Source organism: Aotus nancymaae, unplaced genomic scaffold (genome assembly GCF_030222135.1).
Source record: "Aotus nancymaae isolate 86718 unplaced genomic scaffold, 86718_ANA_hifiasm-v0.15.2.pri h1tg000089l, whole genome shotgun sequence".
NCBI classification, from domain to species: domain Eukaryota; kingdom Metazoa; phylum Chordata; class Mammalia; order Primates; family Aotidae; genus Aotus; species Aotus nancymaae.
This window is the reverse complement of record NW_026988504.1, coordinates 15,793,049-15,811,192: the sequence shown is the minus strand read 5'-3', so window position 1 is coordinate 15,811,192 and position 18,144 is coordinate 15,793,049. Positions and strand designations below refer to the sequence as shown.

The 18,144-nt window shown below is 41.6% G+C and overlaps 1 protein-coding gene and 1 pseudogene across 10 annotated transcripts in view; one reads left to right on the top strand and one right to left on the bottom strand.

Moving 5' to 3' along the window:
* Window positions 1–7,130: 7,130 nt before the first annotated feature.
* LOC105718288 (26S proteasome non-ATPase regulatory subunit 7-like) lies at window positions 7,131–8,034 on the bottom strand (annotated as a pseudogene).
* Window positions 8,035–12,645: 4,611 nt separating this feature from the next.
* The window catches only part of CEP112 (centrosomal protein 112), a 664,691-nt gene continuing 659,192 nt past the window's right edge, over window positions 12,646–18,144 (top strand). For 9 of the 10 annotated variants that reach the window (XM_064369449.1, XM_064369448.1, XM_064369450.1 and 6 more), the window contains exon 1: window positions 12,646–12,701. The gene's annotated coding sequence lies outside the window, so the exon portion shown is untranslated. Of the gene's footprint in view, window positions 12,702–12,971; window positions 13,038–18,144 lie in introns of those variants that run through there. The other variant, XM_064369446.1, reaches the window with a different exon arrangement.

Here is an 18,144-nt window from a genome sequence, read left to right as displayed (position 1 = left end):
CGTTATCATTTTATGGCTGTGAAATTGACAGTATAAACAATTGTCTGGGCATCCCACTTTTCCTGTGCATAATCCTATTCTCGGCCAGGCGAGGTGGCTCATGCCTGTAATCTCAGCACTTTGGGAGGCTGGGGTGGGCAGATCATCTGAGGTCAGGAGTTCGAGACCAGCCTGGCCAATATGGTGAAACGCTGTCTCTACTAAAAGTACAAAAATTAGCCAGGCATGGTGACGTAGGCCTGTAATCCCAGCTACTTGGGAGACTGAGGCAGGAGAATCGCTTGAACCTGGGAGGCAGTAGTTGCAGTGAGCTGAGATTGTGCCACTGCATTCCAGCCTAGGTGCCAGAGTGAGACTCCATCTTAAATAAATAAATAAATAAATCCTACTCTCAAGCACTTTCACATAAAACACCTGCAATACAATATTTTTCATAGAATGGACCACAGACCCCTCTCCCACCATTCTATTACCTATCTGCTTACTTCAAAGAACAAGTGTTGTGCCCCAGATTGTCAAGGATGGCCCAGAATTCTGCATTTATGACAAAGTTTCCAGATAGTTCTTGTGTATCCCCAAGTTTGAGAAGCACTGCCATACAGAAGTAAACACGGATTCCAGGTCAATAGGACTGGATTTGCATCCTTGATGCTGGGTTTACATAGCACCAAAATTTTTTTTGTATCCACCACAATTCCATGACCCATTATTGACATCATTCCTTTGCATATATTCAACTCCCTTGCCCTTCTCTCCTTCGGTAGTGTTTGCTGGCTGAACTCAACCCTGGAGCTATCTGCCTTCCTTATGCCTGCACCTGAGGAGCTGAATGTGGCTGGAAAAAAAAGAGAAACTCACAATCATGCCAACAGGTTCCATTTTAAATTCATAAACACAAACTTTACATGGGCCTCCAGCTTTGCTTGAGAATCCTATCATATTTCTCTAGTTTGTTCACTCTCTTACTCTCTAAAGTGGCTATTTCTCTTCTTAACCCTCCTGAAGCCACCTTCCTTCTCCTCACCCTTAGCTGATAAGTTGGCTCCTTATTTCACTGACAAAATAGAAAAGATCGTGTTTGTATCTTTCCACTCCCAAATCCATCAGTCTACCAGTATTGGTAAACATGGAATCTGCCTTCTGTCTGGTTACAATGGATGAACATCCAGGACAAACCCTCTCTTTATGTGCTAGGTCTCATCTTCTCTCTCCTACTTAAGGATTTTTCTCCTCCAATTAGTGCTCTTCCATGCTTATTTTCCCCTTTTTATTGGAACACTTTAATCAGCACACAGATACACAGGAATATCACCCATTAAAAAAAAAGCCCTGTTACTTTACATCTTTTTTCCAGCTACCACCCCAACTCTTTAGTCCTTGTTTTTGCAAAAGTCCTGGAGTTATTTCCCTTTGCCATCTGCACTGTGTACTACCCATCACTTCTCCTACAATGTGTGTTCTCCATAGAATTTCTCCACCCGTGTGTCTTTCTTAGAACTTAACCCAATTCCATGTGATAGGGACTGGATCTTTTCTCCAAGATGCTTCTCTTCCTTTTACAGAGACCAGAGTGACTCCCCTCCCTTCTACGCTGTCATTCAAAAGCTCCAGATTCCCTTTACTTAACCTTAAAAACCAATTTGTTATGAAGGTGCTTTTTTGCATGGATGGTTGTTCTATTTGGTGTCTCTATGAGGGGGATGATCACTGGAGGTCTCTATTTGGTCACCTTCCTCCACTTTCGTCTTCGAGCCCTTCTTTACTTTTGGTTAAAACACAGTACTCCAAGCATGTCATAATTTTTAAACCTCCACTTTCCCCAGTGAGCTGAAGATTATGGTGTTTAGAAATCAAGGTCTGCGTTGTGTCTGGGTGTGCTCATTGATACTGAAGCATCACTGCTTCCAGGTGCTCTTCAACAGACAGAGCTGGGAAATACATACACATATTTATGTACGCATACACTACTCCTATACATAATAATTAGGTCTGCATTTTGGTAGCATCAGATATTCAGCATGCCCTTTTTTTTTTTTTTGAGATGGAGTTTTGCTCTTGTTGCCCAGGCTGGAGTGCAATGGCATGATCTCGGCTCACGGCAACCTCTGCCTCTCGGGTTCAAGCAATTCTCCTGACTCAGCCTCCCGAGCAGCTGGGATTACAGGCATGCACCACGATGCCAGGCTAATTTTGTATTTTTAGTAAAGACGGGGTTTCACCATGTTGGTCAGGTTAGTCTCGAACTCCTGACCTCAGGTGATCCACCCACCTCAGTTTCCCAAAGTGCTGGGATTACAGGCGTGAGCCACCATGCCCAGCCTCAGCATGCCTAACTTTGACACCTCAGCACTTCTCTTTTAAACACGTAACACCTTTCCAACACTCCTCCCTTGCTGAGCCTATTCAACCAAGAAGCTCCTGGATATGGCAAGTTTGTTGAAGGTTGTGTTTTGTGTCATTTTATTCACTGAAAGGCATTTTAGGCTGTTGGATAGGTTTGGATCCCTGAAAAGTAATCAGAGTAGACTTTAGCGCTTAGACGATAGTCCTGATTCCTCTAATTTAACGATATTTTCACAGAAATAAAAAGCTGCTATTTTTGTAATGGGAAGAGGCAATTTGGATTTGAGGAGTCCATCACTAGAATGTGCCCAATTGCAAGCCCCTCTATTTAGTGACTGTGTGGTCCATTTTGTGCCATAAGTAGATCCCCTTTTTCAAGCATTTTTCCTCTTAAATGCTTTGATCACTAGGTTGCCTATCATCACAGTTCTGCTGTACCCTTCCTAGCCATAGTGTGCAGTGATCTCCCCTGCTGGAGACAGTACAGGAAGGCCTAGCCGTCACAGGTAGCCTAGCGAAGAAAGAACTACAACCACAAGGAGCTGGTTATCATTCTCTATTTTTGCACAGTTGAATTGAATCTTCCCAAAGTAATATTACTCACCTAGCAATCATAGACTAAACTAACTCTAATAAACTATAAAACTCTATAAATGCATATAACTATATAACTATAAACTCTATATATGCATTTGTCTTCTTCCAAGACAAGTAGGTCTCTGAAGGTGCTTGCCAATGACCATCTTTTTCCTCTTGGTTTATGGCAGGGCGGCATTCTAAATACAAAGGAATCCATTTTTTGTTTGTTCGTTTGTTTTTTTTTTTTTTTTTTTTTTTTTTTTAACCACTTAGAACCAGGTTTTATTCATTTAGCCATTTATTCACCATATAAAAGACAGCAAACAGGCAGGGAAAATTTTGTTAGTGGCTGAGGCTTTGCTTCCAAACCTGACGTAGAAATGGAAATATGTTCGTTTGTTTTTTAAGATGGAGTCTCTCTCTGTCACCCAGGTTGGAGTGCAATGGTGTCATCTTGGCTAATTGCAACCTCTGCCTCCTAGGTTCAAGTGATTCTTCTGCCTCAGCTGGGATTACAGGCGGGTGCCACCATGCCTGGCTGATTTTTGTATTTTTAGTAGAGACAGGGTTTCACCATGCTGGCCATGATGGTCTCGATCTCTTGACCTTGTGATCTGCCTCCCTCTGCCTCCCAAAGTGCTGAGATTACAGGCGTGAGCCACTGCGCCCAGCCAAGAATCAGTGTTTTAACTTACCTCTTATGCTTTATTTCTGCAAGAAGTTTATAATATAATTCTCTTGTAATATGTTGATCAGTCTTTCAATATATAGGATCTCATTCTTGTGCCCCAAACTCAATAATAAGTACTATTCCTTAGTGACATTTTCCATCTACTACCCTGAGGATCATTCCCTGCTTTAATTGCTCAATAAAAGATTAAAAAGATAAAAGAAGGAAAGAAAAGGAAAGAAAACAGCTTGAGTTGTGTGCATGTGTGTGCCAGTATGCCTGTGTGTGTGAGAGTGTGTTATGTGATTGGTGTGCAAGTGTGTGAGCATATTTGTCCCTTTTGTGTGAGTGTGTGAGTATATATGTGGTATGTGTGGTATGCATGTGGATTTGTGTATGTAGTTTGAATGTGTGTGCTTTGTGTATGTGGCCATGCAAATGCATGTGAAGGTGTGTGTGTGCGTGCACGCGTGCATGCACATGTACATAATGATTAGTTCTTTGTGTGCTATTGCTGCCTCCTAGTGGTAGCTATTCCTTTCCAAAGTGCTGGCAAAACAGTTGGGAAAGAAAAGACTTGGTATTGAAATCTCCTGTGTCAGACACTGGGTAAATTTTTCTGTATATCTCTCCTCTGTTAACTCAATCTCCGTAATCATCCCATAAGGAAAATAAATAAACTGAAGCTTAGGAAGATTATGTAACTTGGTTTACCCAGGTCACAAAGCTAATAAGTGACAGAACCAGATATCCAAACTTCAGAATGATGTCTTTCGTGCCATTTTTATACTGCTAGTTAGGCTACGACTTTTCCCAGTGGCTTCCTGGAAATATTTGCACTTTAAAGTTGGAGTTTTACAGCCTACTGCTGAAACAGGTTGGTAGAATTGTTGTATATGCAAGTCTAGGAAGTACCTTAGGTGGTTAGTTTTATGGATACTGGGATACTGGCTAGGGCATTATGATGATATGTATATTACTGAAGGGAAGGGAGAAAGAATAGCCAGTTTATCTCTGTTAATGTCCTATAGCATGAAAAGAGGCTAAGATAGAATAAACAGCAGAAGGAGGAATGAAATTAATATTGCTTAGTTCTAGCATAAGGAAGAAATCCAAAGTCATTGTGCTAAAGGCGGTGACTCTCTTTTTAGTAGTGAAGAAAATAAAATATACCTCATAATTCTTAGTTTCTGCAATCTTTATACTGTATATATTGTATGTATGTATGCATTATTTATTTGAGATGGAGTTTCACATTTTTTGACCAGGCTGGAGTGCAATGGCGTGATCTTGGCACACCGCAACCTCAACCTCCTGGGTTCAAGTGATTCTCCTGCCTCAGCTTCCTGAGTAGATGGGATTACAGGCATGTGTCACCACACCCAGCTAATTTTGTATTTTTAGTAGAGACAGGGTTTCTCCATGTTGGTCAGACTGGTCTTGAACTCCCAATCTCAGATGATCTGCCTGTCTTGGCCTCCCAAAGTGCTGGGATTACAGGCATGAAGCACTGTGCTCAGCCCTTATTCATTTTATTTAAAAAATATTCCTCAAGGATCTAGAAATAGAAATACCATTTGACCCGGCAATTCCATTACTGGGCATATACTCAAAGGATTATAAATCGATCTATTATAAAGACACATACACACATATGTTTATTGCAGCACTGTTTACAATAGCAAAGACTTGCAACCAACCCAAATGCCTATCAAAGATAGACTGGATAAAGAAAATGTGGCACATATACACCATGGAATACTATGCAGCCATAAAAAGGGATGAGTTCATGTCCTTTGCAGGAACATGGATGAATCTGGAAAGCATCATTTTCAGCAAACTGACACAAGAACAGAAAACCAAACACCGCATGTTCTCACTCATAAGTGGATGTTGAACAATGATAACACATGGACACAGAGAGGGGAACATCACACACTGGAGTCTGTTGAGGGGTGGAGGCCTAGGGGAGGGATAACAGAGTGGGGAGATTGGGGAGGGATAACATTAGGAGAAATACCTAACGTAGGTGATGGGGGGATGGAGGCAGCAAACCACCATGCATGTGACTATGTAACAATCCTGCAAGATCTGCACATGTACCCCAGAATTTAAAGTAAAATAAAAAAAAGAAAAATAGAGACAGGGTCTTGCTATCTTGCCCAGGCTGGTCTGAAACACCTGGGCTCAAGTAATCTGCTTGCCTCAGCCTTCCACAGTGTTGGGATTACAGGCATAAGCCACTGCATCCAGCCTATAATGCATTCATTTGTGATATAACCTATACTTTTTTGGTCTGTAAATAGACAATTCTGCATTACTTACTGTTCAATTTAAGGAATTTACCAGGTACAGGATTGTTTTCATACTTGTCTCTAATGTGTTTCTATGTTAATTTTAATTCTTAGTATTCACAAATTTTTTTCCACCTAGATAGGTAAAAGTCATTTACGTATTTCACTCTAATGATACAGAGTATCTTAATGCAAATGGTGAATCATGGAAATTTGATTATTTTGAATGTTAGCTTATGCATATTGCTAGTTTTGAAACAATAAATTAATAATATGAAAGATATTTATAGCTGTCTAATATGTCTATATAACTATATATAAAATTCCACATAATAGACAAAAGGCAAAAGAGATATTTTGCAGAAGAAGAAAAGACTAATAGAGATATTTAAATATTTCAACTTCTCTAATAGTCAAAAATGCAAAGTAAAAAGAGATGCTTTTCTTTGTAATGTACAATTAGCACAGATTTTAAAAACCATTAATGTGAGATAGCCCTTCTCACAGACCATTGAGTGAAATTGAAAATTTGCAGAATACTTCCAGTAAGTCCTTTGGCAGTACTGATCAAAAGCCTTAATGCTTTTATAATTCCCATAGGAATCTCTTATGGAGATAGCTAAAACTTCAACCAAGATGTATATATTCAAAGGCATTGATTGCAACATTATTTATAAGGGCAAAAAAATTGGTAACCACAGGACAGCAATTAAGAAAACTGTTATATCCACATGATGATATAATAAGTAGACATTAAAAATGATGATATAGATATAAAAATTTGAGTAAGTATATACAAATGTTAATAGTGGTTATTACTTAATGGCAGGAATACACATAATTTTTTTCTCCTTTAAACTTTTTGGTATTTTTCAATTTCTTTGTAAGGGAAATGAAACTTTGAAACCATGAAAACTTTTGTTTTTATTTCTAAATTTTATTTATTTATTTTTTTGAGACAGAATTTCACTCTTGTTGCCCAGGATGGAGTGCAATAGTGCGATCTTGATTCACTTCACCCTCCGCCTACCGGGTTCAAGTGATTCTTCCTGCCTCAGTCTCCCTAGCAGCTGGGATTACAGGCACACACTACCACACCTGGCTAATTTTGTATTTTTATTAGAGACGGGGTTTCTCCATGTTGGTCAGGCTGGTCTCGAACCCCTGACCTCAGGTGATCCACCCACCTTGGCCTCCCAAAATGCTGGGATTTCAGGCATCAAAAAGCTATTTTAATACATGTTTTACTTTTTCTCTTCTTTCTTTACATCACTCTTTCCCTTATCTTTCTCCTTGTCATGTTTTCTATCTTTTTGCTCTCCTTTCTCCTGGCAATCTTGTTGTTGATGATCCACAGAATGGATCAGCGAGGCCAAGTACACTACTACCAGCTGGTTGTTGGTCTTCAGGGAAAAGACCTTAACAAACTCCTGCAGGCTAACGTCTGGCAGCAGGTTGAAGACGTCCTGCAGCTGGTAGATGATCTGGTGATTGATGGGCAGCTTGCCTGTGGCTACTTTTTGCAGGTAGCTCCTGATATCCAGAAGCTTGGAGTTCAGTCCCTTCAAACCGTGGACCTGGTTTGTGATCTACTGGGAAAGAGTGCCCACCGTCATGTCTTTGATGTCTCGTAACAAGTGTTCAACTTCCTCAGCTTCCTCTGCTCCAATTTCACTGGTCACGTGCTGGAATGTTTTCGAGGTTGGAGTTCCATCATCATGGACTTCTTCCACTGAAATGTACGCTTCTGTGGGCAGCCCTAGGTCCTTTGGCTTCATGTCAGTAATGACCAATACCGAGTTAGGACAGATCTTTTCATGAGTTCATTGATGGTGACGTCATTCTTGTGTAGTTTAGGACCTGTGTAGTATCAGCCAACTATTCTTTCTCTGGCATTGACTTTCTTAAACATTCCATACATATTTTCCAAATCATGGTCTAAAACCCACACAGAATTGTCTTTGTCATCTTCATTGAAAGGAACTGCAAAACTGTTCGATGCATCAAGTAATTTCTTGTGCCATGACCCCAAAAGCACGCCAACAACGCCCTTCTGGTTTCCAACCTTGACCATTCGATTGAAATGATCCACCACACGGAGGAGCACCAGGGAGTGACCACCACCTTCTGCACCACCTGCTCTGGCATCGCAACACACCCTGCCCAGGCCTGGCTCCCTGCCACTTGCAAACACCCACAGCACTAGTGATTCCCTAGAGGCTCCTTCAGGCCCAGCTCCTCTTCTTCCCTCAGATTTACATTTGACTTTGCAAAACAAAAAACCCAGATAACAGTGGCTTAAACAAACGAAGGTAACCTCTAAGTCTCCTATTATAGTTACTTTAATTTTACAGAGCAAGCGTTTAAAATATGCAGATCATAAGATTTAATTCTTACAAGATGCAGGTTAGTTCAAATTACATACGAATAATTATTATCTTTCTAATTATTAAAAACTCACATTTTCCTGTGTTTTTTTCTTTTTGTAGAGAATAATTGAGTTCACATTGTTCAATGTCATCTTAGACTAGTTCTTAAGTTTATATTTTGAAAATAAGCAGATCCCGTTCAGCATGGGAAGTATGGCACAATTATCTTCCCACACAGGAAAGAAAAACAATTATTTTTTTTAGGGTCCTGTTTATACTACAATTATCAACATTGTTGCCATTTGATTTTTTAAAATTGAGGTAAGATGTCATTTGTTTTTGAAACAAATCTACTTTCATTTAAGTGATTTGTAGCTGTTAGGAAACAATACTTTCAATTGAAATAATGTTTCAATATCACTATCTTTGTATCAAAGATAAAACAAGGTTCAGTATATATGTTCCTACACTAACTTTATAATCACAGCACAGTGTTTTCTTTCTATCCCATAACATTATTTATATACCTTTTAAGCCAGGTGACATAATCTGAATCGAAATATGGTTATTTGGTATTGGTCTTATTACCTCCTACTATATCATGCATTTTTGGAGAGTGAAGACTTATCTTTTTTCTCACAAATCCAGATTCTTTGTTGTAGTTGGAACCATTTGGAGTCCGATCAGTTCCATTCTCTGAGAAAAGAACCCAACCCTTCTCCCGCAAGTGCAAAGATGAGCTAACAATGTCATGTTTATACAGTGGGATGCCCAATCTCTTGCCCACATCTCATTGGAGTAATTGTGCTTACCTGATTCAAATTAGACCGATCAGCTTCACTCTCCTTAGCAAGCGAATTGAATTCAGAAAAGTCAGTCTTCCAGGTTTCTCTACTGGAAGCTTTATAAATAGGGTGGCCATATTCTACCTCATGTGCAGAGAAAAGCATGAAAGTTAATGTGCATTCATTTGGTGATTCAATGAACATTTATGGATTGTCTCTATGTGCTACCCTGGAAGGTGCGGTCTGTGCAATCATGAACCTAACAGGATTCTTTTGGAAACTATAGACATTTTAAAAAGATTACACATGCTGTGGGCACGGTGGTTTACACCTGTAATCCCAGCACTTTGGGAGGCTGAGGCAGGTGGATCACTTGAGGTCAGGAGTTTGAGATCAGCCCAATCAACATGGTGAAACCCCACCTCTATCTAATATATAAAAAAGTAGCTGGGCGTGGTGGCACCCAGCTGTAATCCCAGTTACTAGGGAGGATGAGGCAGGAGAATCGCTGAACCTGGAAGGCAGAGGTTGCACTGAGCTGAGATTGCACCACTGCACTCCAGTCTAGGCGACAAAGGGAGATTCTGTCTCAAAAAAAAAAAAAAAAAAAGATTATACCAATTAATATTTGATGACAGTTTTGATAAATGAAATGAAGAAAAGAGAACCAGGGGATTTGAAAGGGAATAAGGGCTGGTTTGAGAATTAGTGAAGGCCTCTCTGAGGTACTAATATTTAAGCTAAGGTGAAGAGCAAAGTGTCACAGCATCTCTAGTAGAGGAAACATTCCCTTAAAATGCCTGCATATACCAGGTGTTCAATAAATGTACATTGAGTTGGAAGATGATTATCTTTATGAAGTAACTAGAAATAGAAGGAAAATTCACTGGTTACCATAGGTGTTTGACTGTAAAACACGTATGAGACACTGCATTTTTCAGGCCACATAAGCCTGGGGCTACACTGCAACTGTTACAAGAGAGTATTTATGTAGCTTCATCCTTGAGGTCCCTGAATGGACTCTGAGTTCAGCAATTTCTTCCCAAATATTTGTAGAGGTCTCCAGGATGAGTCACATGGGTGCTCTGTATCTGAGAGAGCTACCTTATAGTAGAGCTCTCTCTCTGACTGAGCTACTTGGGAGGCTGAGGTGGAAGGATTGCTTGAGCTCAGGAGTTGGAGGCTGTAGTGAGCTATGATCACGCCACTGCACTCCAGCCTAGGTGATACAGGCAGACTCTGCCTCTAAAAAAAAAAAAGAAAATTCTCAAAGGAAGTTACTTACACTGTAAGTTTAGGAATTACTCATACGAAGAGAAGGATGCTACATGAAGGGCAATTCATGGCCAGTACTATAGCATCACTTTCTCCTTCAATATTTGCATATTGCCATTGAACCAGATATCTTTAGGATGACTTGCTTTTTTTTTTTTTTTAGACAGAGTGCAGTGGTGCTATATTGGCTCACTGCAACCTCCACTTCCCGGGTTCAAGCGATTCTCCTGCCTCAGCCTCCTGAGTAGCTGGGACCACAGGCGTCTGCCACCATGCCTACTAATTTTTATATTTTTAGTAGCGATGGAGTTTCACCATATTGGCCTGGCTGGTCTCAAACTGCTGAGCTCATGATCCACTCGCCTCAGCCTCCCAAAGTGCTGGGATTACAGGCGTGAGCCAATGAACTCCACCAGGATGACTTACTTTCTAGGAGGTTCCTTGGTTCTCAGGTAAGGAGGTTCCAAGTGAACCTTGCCCACTAGTCCTTTAAACATGACATCTAGGCTGGAGTTCTAAGGTGAACACAGCTCAGACTCAAGCTGGTATCCTGTTTATGTTATATATGCATAACGTAAATAATAAAACTCTATATGCATATCTTAACATTTTTCTTTGCATAAAAATATGTATGTGTGTGTATATACATATAAACAAAAAATATATAAATGAAAAAAATGACAATCAGCTTGTTTTTAAAAGTGGGAAGGAAGGCAGGGTACGGTGGCTGACACCTGTAATCCCAGCACTTTGGGAGGCCGAGGCAGGCAGTTCACAAGGTCAGGAGTTCGAGACCAGACTGGCCAACATGGTGAAACCTCCATCTCTACTAAAAATAAAAAATTAGCTGGGCGTGGTGGCAGATGCCTGTAATCCCAACCACTCGGGAGGCTGAGGCAAGAGAATTGCTTGAACCTGGGAGGCAGAGGTTGCAGTGAGCTGAGATCGCACCACTGCCCTGAGATCGCACCACTGCCCTCCAGTCCGGGTGACAGAGCAAGACTTGAAAAAAAAAAATGGGAAGGGAGATTTCCTAATCTTATTTTCACCTAAGTAGAGAAAATATTTAAAGACATTTGTCATCTGCAGTCATATTTTTTCTGCTGTAATTTCCTCTGAGATGAGCTTGAACTTTACATTTTTTCCTTTGATTTATCTTGTTTATTTATCCTCTAGTTTTCTTTTCATATTCATTTAGACACCATTTGTCAAATTCATTTCATATTTTTAGCAATGCAGTTTATTTATAATTTTAAAATTGCATATATTTATCATGCACAATATTGTGAAATGACTAAATCAAGCTAATTAACATATGCATTGCTTCACATACTCATCAATTTTGTGATGAGAACACTTAAGATGCACTGTTTAAGCAATTTTCAAGAGCATAATACATTGTCATTAACTGGGGTCACCACATTGTACAATAGATCTCTTGAACTTATTCCTCCCATCTAACTTAAATTTTGTATCCTTTGACCAATATCCTCCTCCTCCTGAGGTTGGAGTGGTGTAGTTTATCTATTTTGAATGTCTTCACTGACTGGTTCAATTCCTGCAATTGCAAGCTAGGTTTTGCATCCTTGATTCTCAGTGCAAATGATCTGGATTATAGATCATTCCTTTGCTATAAACATATTCAAATATGTTTTTGAAAACCAAACAGTCTTAAAAGCAGTCTATATACTTTTATTTTCCTTAGCATGATTTGTCTTTGAAACAAGAAAGAACTGTTGGTGTTTACTTCCAGTGGGATGGGTTTTAAAAAGAAACTTGAAAATAATTTGATTTGGGTTGTGATTTATCAGAGAGGGAGGAAATTTTCACTTGAGACTTATTCAACTCTGATGTCCGTCCACATAACGGACTCCCGGCTTCTGTGAACATACTCCAGCCACCCCATTATTCTTTCGCCACTGTCCTAACGTGATCACAACCGACTCTCTGCGCAGGATGCCAGAGAGCAGCTGCATTCAAGCCGCTGTAGGGTCATCCAGGAAGCTTCGGCCGGGACCAGCCAAGGGGCGCGCAAGTTCGGGGGTGAGCCTGGCTGCCGCTAGGCCAGCAGGAGCGTCGCCATGGCAACTGCGTCGCGCGCAAGCCGCCGCTGGAGGGCGGAGAAATGCCCCCACAGAAGTCTCCGCCCCCAGCCTGAGGCGCTGGTAGTCGCCGCCGCCGGGGAGGTCGCCATGGCAACGGCGCCACAGGCCAGAGGGGTGGGGCAAGGGGCGGGGAAATGCGAGCGCCGAAGTCCCCTCCCCCGGGCTGCTGGGCGGCGGCGACCCAGCGGCCCGCAAGGATTTGAAACCGTTTGGTAGGGGCGGCGGTGGCGGCGGCGTTGGCGGCGGCGGCCGAGCGGAAAGCTTGCCTGTGGTGGCGCCAGGTTCTCTTTTTTTACGAATTTCCTTCCCCCGCCCCTCCCACCAGGTTCTCGAGTGGAATTTTGCGCCGGTGGCGGCCGCCGGGCCCGTGCGGCCCGTTCGCGGAGGGGCGTCGCCCGCAGGCCCCGGGCCCGTTCTCCTGGCCTGTGGGGCGCGCGCCCTGGGGGTCCCGGCGCTGCCCGCTGTGGTGTCCCCGGCAGGCAGAGCGCGATTCAAGCCCGGAAGGCTTGGGAAAGTTCTAAGTAAAGTTTGATCAGTCGATTTGATCGGCCTGACGTGGTCCAGGAATCTGACCCAAGGGTTTGCGACTGTGAGAGGAAATCTGTGTCCTGGACAAGGTAGGAGCGCGGCCTGGGCCTGGGCCTTGGCGGGCCGAGGAAGGGCTGCCAGGAACAGCACCGCAGGAGTTTTCAATTCCTTCCCAAAAAAGCGTCTCGCAACAATCAGCTGGATTCGCGGGGACAGAACTGGGGCGCTGGCTGGTTTGCAGAAAGTCATAGACAGTCGGCTTTGAGAGGCCCTAGCCCAGCACTGCCGCGCTGTGGGGATGCTACCCCGAGTTTCTGAGTTAATTAAGTGTTGAAGAGAACGACATAAGTAAATGTGAACAGCTTTTCTGATTTTTGCACGGCTATTTTTATTTGTCTTTAATATTTTAAGATGAGTCAAAATAAGATAGAAAAGGCACATGAAATTCCATGAGCCTCTCCACAGTGGTCAGGCTGCAGAGCAGTGGAATGCATGGTATTAATAATTTGTGCAGTTTCAGGCCCAGCTGTCACTGTCCCTAAGAACCTAGGTCAGTGACTTCACCTCACTTAAGCCTCAGCTTAAGTCATTTCCTCCTCTGTGAAATGACCATGGAAATGGTAGGGCCAGGCCAGGGAATACACTGAGGTTTGTTGCTAACGCACACCCCGAGCTACTGGCAGAGTCAGGGAAGGCTCCTGTCAAAACATCCACACGTGTAAGCCAGAGAAAACGTGCACCTGGAAACCTTTTTCACTTGTCGACATTTTCTCAGTTTTCTTTAATGACCCACAATTTATTTAAAATATTATTTGATTGGACAAAATGGATTTTACACAGCTTCCAAGACGTTTGTTTTGTTTGGCAAGAAGTGTGGCACGAATGAAGTGTATTCTTTGCTTGGCAGTTGTGACTCCTTTTTTTCCCAGGCGTTTTAATACTTGTGCCTTGGTTATATTTGCTGAGTCTAGGGCAGGTCAGCGCCTGAGAAGGTCTTAGCCGATTTTGTAGTTGTCCACAAAGAAACAGGTTTAAAAAAAGACAGTGTGGGTGAGTTTAATATGAGACATGATCCAAATATAGATTGTAGCTATAAGCAAAAATCACCCAATTTACTTTTTTTTAACCTTTGAAATTATTTAATTAATTAATTTTTTTCAGACAGAGTCTTGCTCTGTTGCCCAGGCTGGAGTGCAGTGGTGCCATCTCAGCTCACTACAACTTCCTTCCTGGGTTACCTTTGAAATAATTTATGTAACTAATAGGCACACTATAAGTTCTTTTTTATTTTATTTTATTTTATTTTTTTATATTTATATTTATTTTTTTTTCTTTATTGCATTTTAGGTTTTGGGGTACACGTGAGGAACATGCAAGATTGTTGCATAGGTGCATACGTGGCAGTGTGATTTGCTGCCTTCCTCCCCTTCACCTATATCTGGCATTTCTCCCCATGCTATCTCTCCCCAACTTCCTACCCCCCGCTGTCCCTCACCTATTTCCCGCCAACAGACCCCAGGGTGTAGTGCTCCCTCCCTGTGTCCATGTGTTCTCATTGTTCAACACCCGCCTACGAGTGAGAACATGCGGTGTTTGATTTTGTGTTCTTATGTCAGTTTGCTGAGAATGATGGTTTCCAGGTTCATCCATGTCCCTATAAAGGACGCAAACTCATGGTTTTTGATGGCTGCATAATATTCCATGGTGTATATGTGCCACATTTTCCCCGTCCAGTCTATAAGTTCTTTAAGCCTAAGCCACAGATGTTGCTTTACTTATTTTTCAATTCTATCATTTAAATTTTCAATTCTGATAAATGGTATGAAACTTTTGATAAGCTGGAAGTAAGTAGATATAATTTGTGAATATGATGTAATTTGTTTTTCAATTTTCAATTTTTTTTTTTTTTTTGAGATGGAGCTTCACTCTTGTTGCCCAGGCTGGAGTGCAGTGGCACCATCTCGGCTCACTGTAAACTCCGCTTTCTGGGTTGAAGTGATTCTCTTGCCATAGCCTCAGAGTAGCTGGAAATACAGGCATGTGCCACTTTGCCCAGCTAATTTTTTTGGTATTTTTAGTAGAGATGGGGTTTCGCCATGTTGGCCAGGCTGGTCTTGAACTCCTGACCTCAAGTTATCCACCTGCCTCAGCTTCCCAAAGTGCTGGGATTACAGGCTTGAGCCACCGCACCTGTCCTTCAAAATACTTTTTAATTAGTTAGAGATATTACTCACTCATATGTAAATGGCCAAGTGGTCAGATACAACAAATCTGAGAGGTAGAGGTTTCAGAATTTTAATCTGAGCTTTGGGCTTGATTTCATGATTTTGAGTTAGTCACTTAATGGTTGAGTTTTAGTTTCCTCTAACGTTAAACACTAACATTTGCTGCGCATGTCAAAGGATTTAATGAGAATTAGTGATTATGAGGAATCTTTTTTGTTTAGCTTTAGCTATAGATGTTCTCAGGCCAATGTTTGAGTACATGGGCAGTATATACTCTTTGATCCCTGGAGTACATGTAGCCAAGAGCTGTGCTTTAAAACTCTGGGTTTATGAATTTCCATTGGTTTGTTCATCCATTTGACTTGTTGCTTTTTAACATTATGATCTCCATCCAGCACTGGTATCATAGCCTTCTGTTACCTAGCACATAACTGATGGAATATATAGTACAGATGTAAAACAAAACAACCAACCAAACAAAAACCCCCCTAGCCAACCAGCCAAGCAGAAAACTCATTTAAATAAAATTTATTTTAACCAAGTCTTGAATTTGGAAATATTTTTCTTCTATTGTAATATAGAAGGTAGGATGACCAGTTTTGGTAAATGGAATTTGTGGCATACAGTATTCCTTTTCTGGAAGACTTATTTGGTACTTAGAACAGAAGCATTAAACAAACAAACCATTTGTCAAGTAAAAGTGTCAATCTGTTTATTCAGCAACACATTCTTCTGCTCCTAATGAGTACCAGGTAATATGCTAGGTTCCTACTGAGATGTGTAAATCTTGGTCCCTGCCTTCCAGGAGCATCTCACAGATAATGGAAGATGTGTGAATAATAATACACAGGTGCTGGGCACGGTGGCTCTCACACCTGTAATCCCAGCACTTTGGGAGGCTGAGGTGGGTGGATCACTTGAGTTTGGGAGTTCGAGACCAGCCTGACCAACATGGAGTAACCCTGTCTCTGCTAAAAATACAAAATTAGCCAGGTGTGGTAGTGGGCGCCTGTAATCCCAGTTACTTGGAAGGCTGAGGGAGGCTGAGGCAGGAGAATCGCTGAACCTGGGAGGCAGAGGTTGCCGTGAGCCAAGATCATACCATTGCACTCCAGCCTAGATAACAAGAGCAAAACTACATCTCAAAAAAAAAAAAAAACCCAGCATGATAAGTGCTGTTACACAGATATGAACAGTTTACACTGAGAACAGAACAATAACCAGTCTAGGATAAGTGGGGCCAGCTTCACTCAGGTGACATTGAAGCCACATTTACCTGACTCCAGGTAGAGGGAATAGCCTATGAAAAGGGTGTGGCATTGGATAAGGGCTTGGAGGGTGTGTGTGTGTGTTTGTGTGTGTGATGTGAGAGAAAGGCCTAAATGCAAAGGTACTTGTATGCCTAACTTTGAGTTTGGAGTGTATTGTTTTAGGCAGTCATGAGAGACTTTTAAACATGAAGTGATAGGCTTAGCTTTGTCATTAGGAAACTCATTCTGGAATAGGTGAGGAAAATTGACTCAAGTAGAGAAAACTGAGTAGGGAGACAGATGATTAGGCAGCTGCAGTAGTTCAAATAAATGGTGGGCAGGACTTTCTCTGAGATCGTGGCAGTGAGAAAAGAGAAGCAGGCAGATTTTGAGATATTTTTCAGCATTTATTGGGGTTTAGAGAATGTGAACATTGAAACTTCTTAGCTTGGGAGATGAAGTAGATGATGATGTCATCAAGCAGAGTACAATATAGAATAGATTGATGGAGAGAAGCATGAAGGATTTTCTCTTGGACATATAAATCTAGGTAACATTATTGAAATATGGGACATTATTGGACATTATTGAAAAGGTTCAGGAGGCTATTGTAAATGAGTCTGGAGTTGCAAAGAGAGGCTAGAATTTGAAATAAAATTTAAGGGTGAATGGCATGAAACAAATACTTGAAGTGATGGTACTGAATGCAGTCACTAAGGGAGAGTGAAAAGTCAGATCAGAAGGAGACTAAGGAGAGAGAACTGGAGGGTCCTGATTTAATATTGACTGGAGAAGCCAGAGCCACTGAGAGACCAGGAAGGAATGATCTGAGTCAGTAGGGGACCCAGGAGTGAGTGGAACTACTGAAATCAAAGAAGAGTTTCTAGGAGTAGGGAGTTGTCAGAAGTGGAAGATGCTGTCAAGATATCAGATAGGATGCAAACTGCAGATAGCCCTTTGGATTTGGCAATTAGTGGATCACTGGTGAACTTTGACAGATTTTTGCTACCTTGATGGAGATGGAAGAGGGGTGAGATCTGGATGGAAGTTGATGAATGGGAGAAAGTAAGTGGATTTGGTGGATGGAATGCTAGAATGAGGGGAGATTTTTAAGCAGGAAGTGATAGGCTTAGCTTTGTCATTAGGAAACTCATTCTGGAACAGGTGAGGAAAATGGGCACAAGTAGAGAAAGTCGTCAGTATGGAGATAGATGATGAGGCTGTTGTAGTAGTTCAGGTAAATGATGGGTAGGCCTTTATCTGAGATTGTGGCAGTGAGAATAGAGAGCAGGCAGATTTTGAGATGTTTCTCAGCTGCCATCAGAGGGGAAGGAGTCAGTGGAGATAAAAAAAATTTACATAGCGAATAGGCAATTGATAGAGGATAGGTAGAGGAGAGTTATTGCATCTAATACAGGAACAGAGGTGGTCAGAGTGTCTTCTCTGAGAGGTAAGTTGAAAGGTAGGGGGAATAACATCTTGGGGTGGTCCCACCTGACCATTATTTTTCCCACGAAGCAAGATGTATGATTTTTAAATTGAGAATTAGGAAAGGCTAGAGTTATTTAAGGGGCTGAAAGATATTTGGGTAAAGTTTTAAAGCTGCTTTGTGGAGTAGGAAATAGCAAAAGACTCCTGAAGTTTCAGGTAATATTGGAAGCCATCTGACTGTAAGGCAGTGCCATTTTTCTCCAGCAAACCCTGTAGAGCATGAAGGAGGG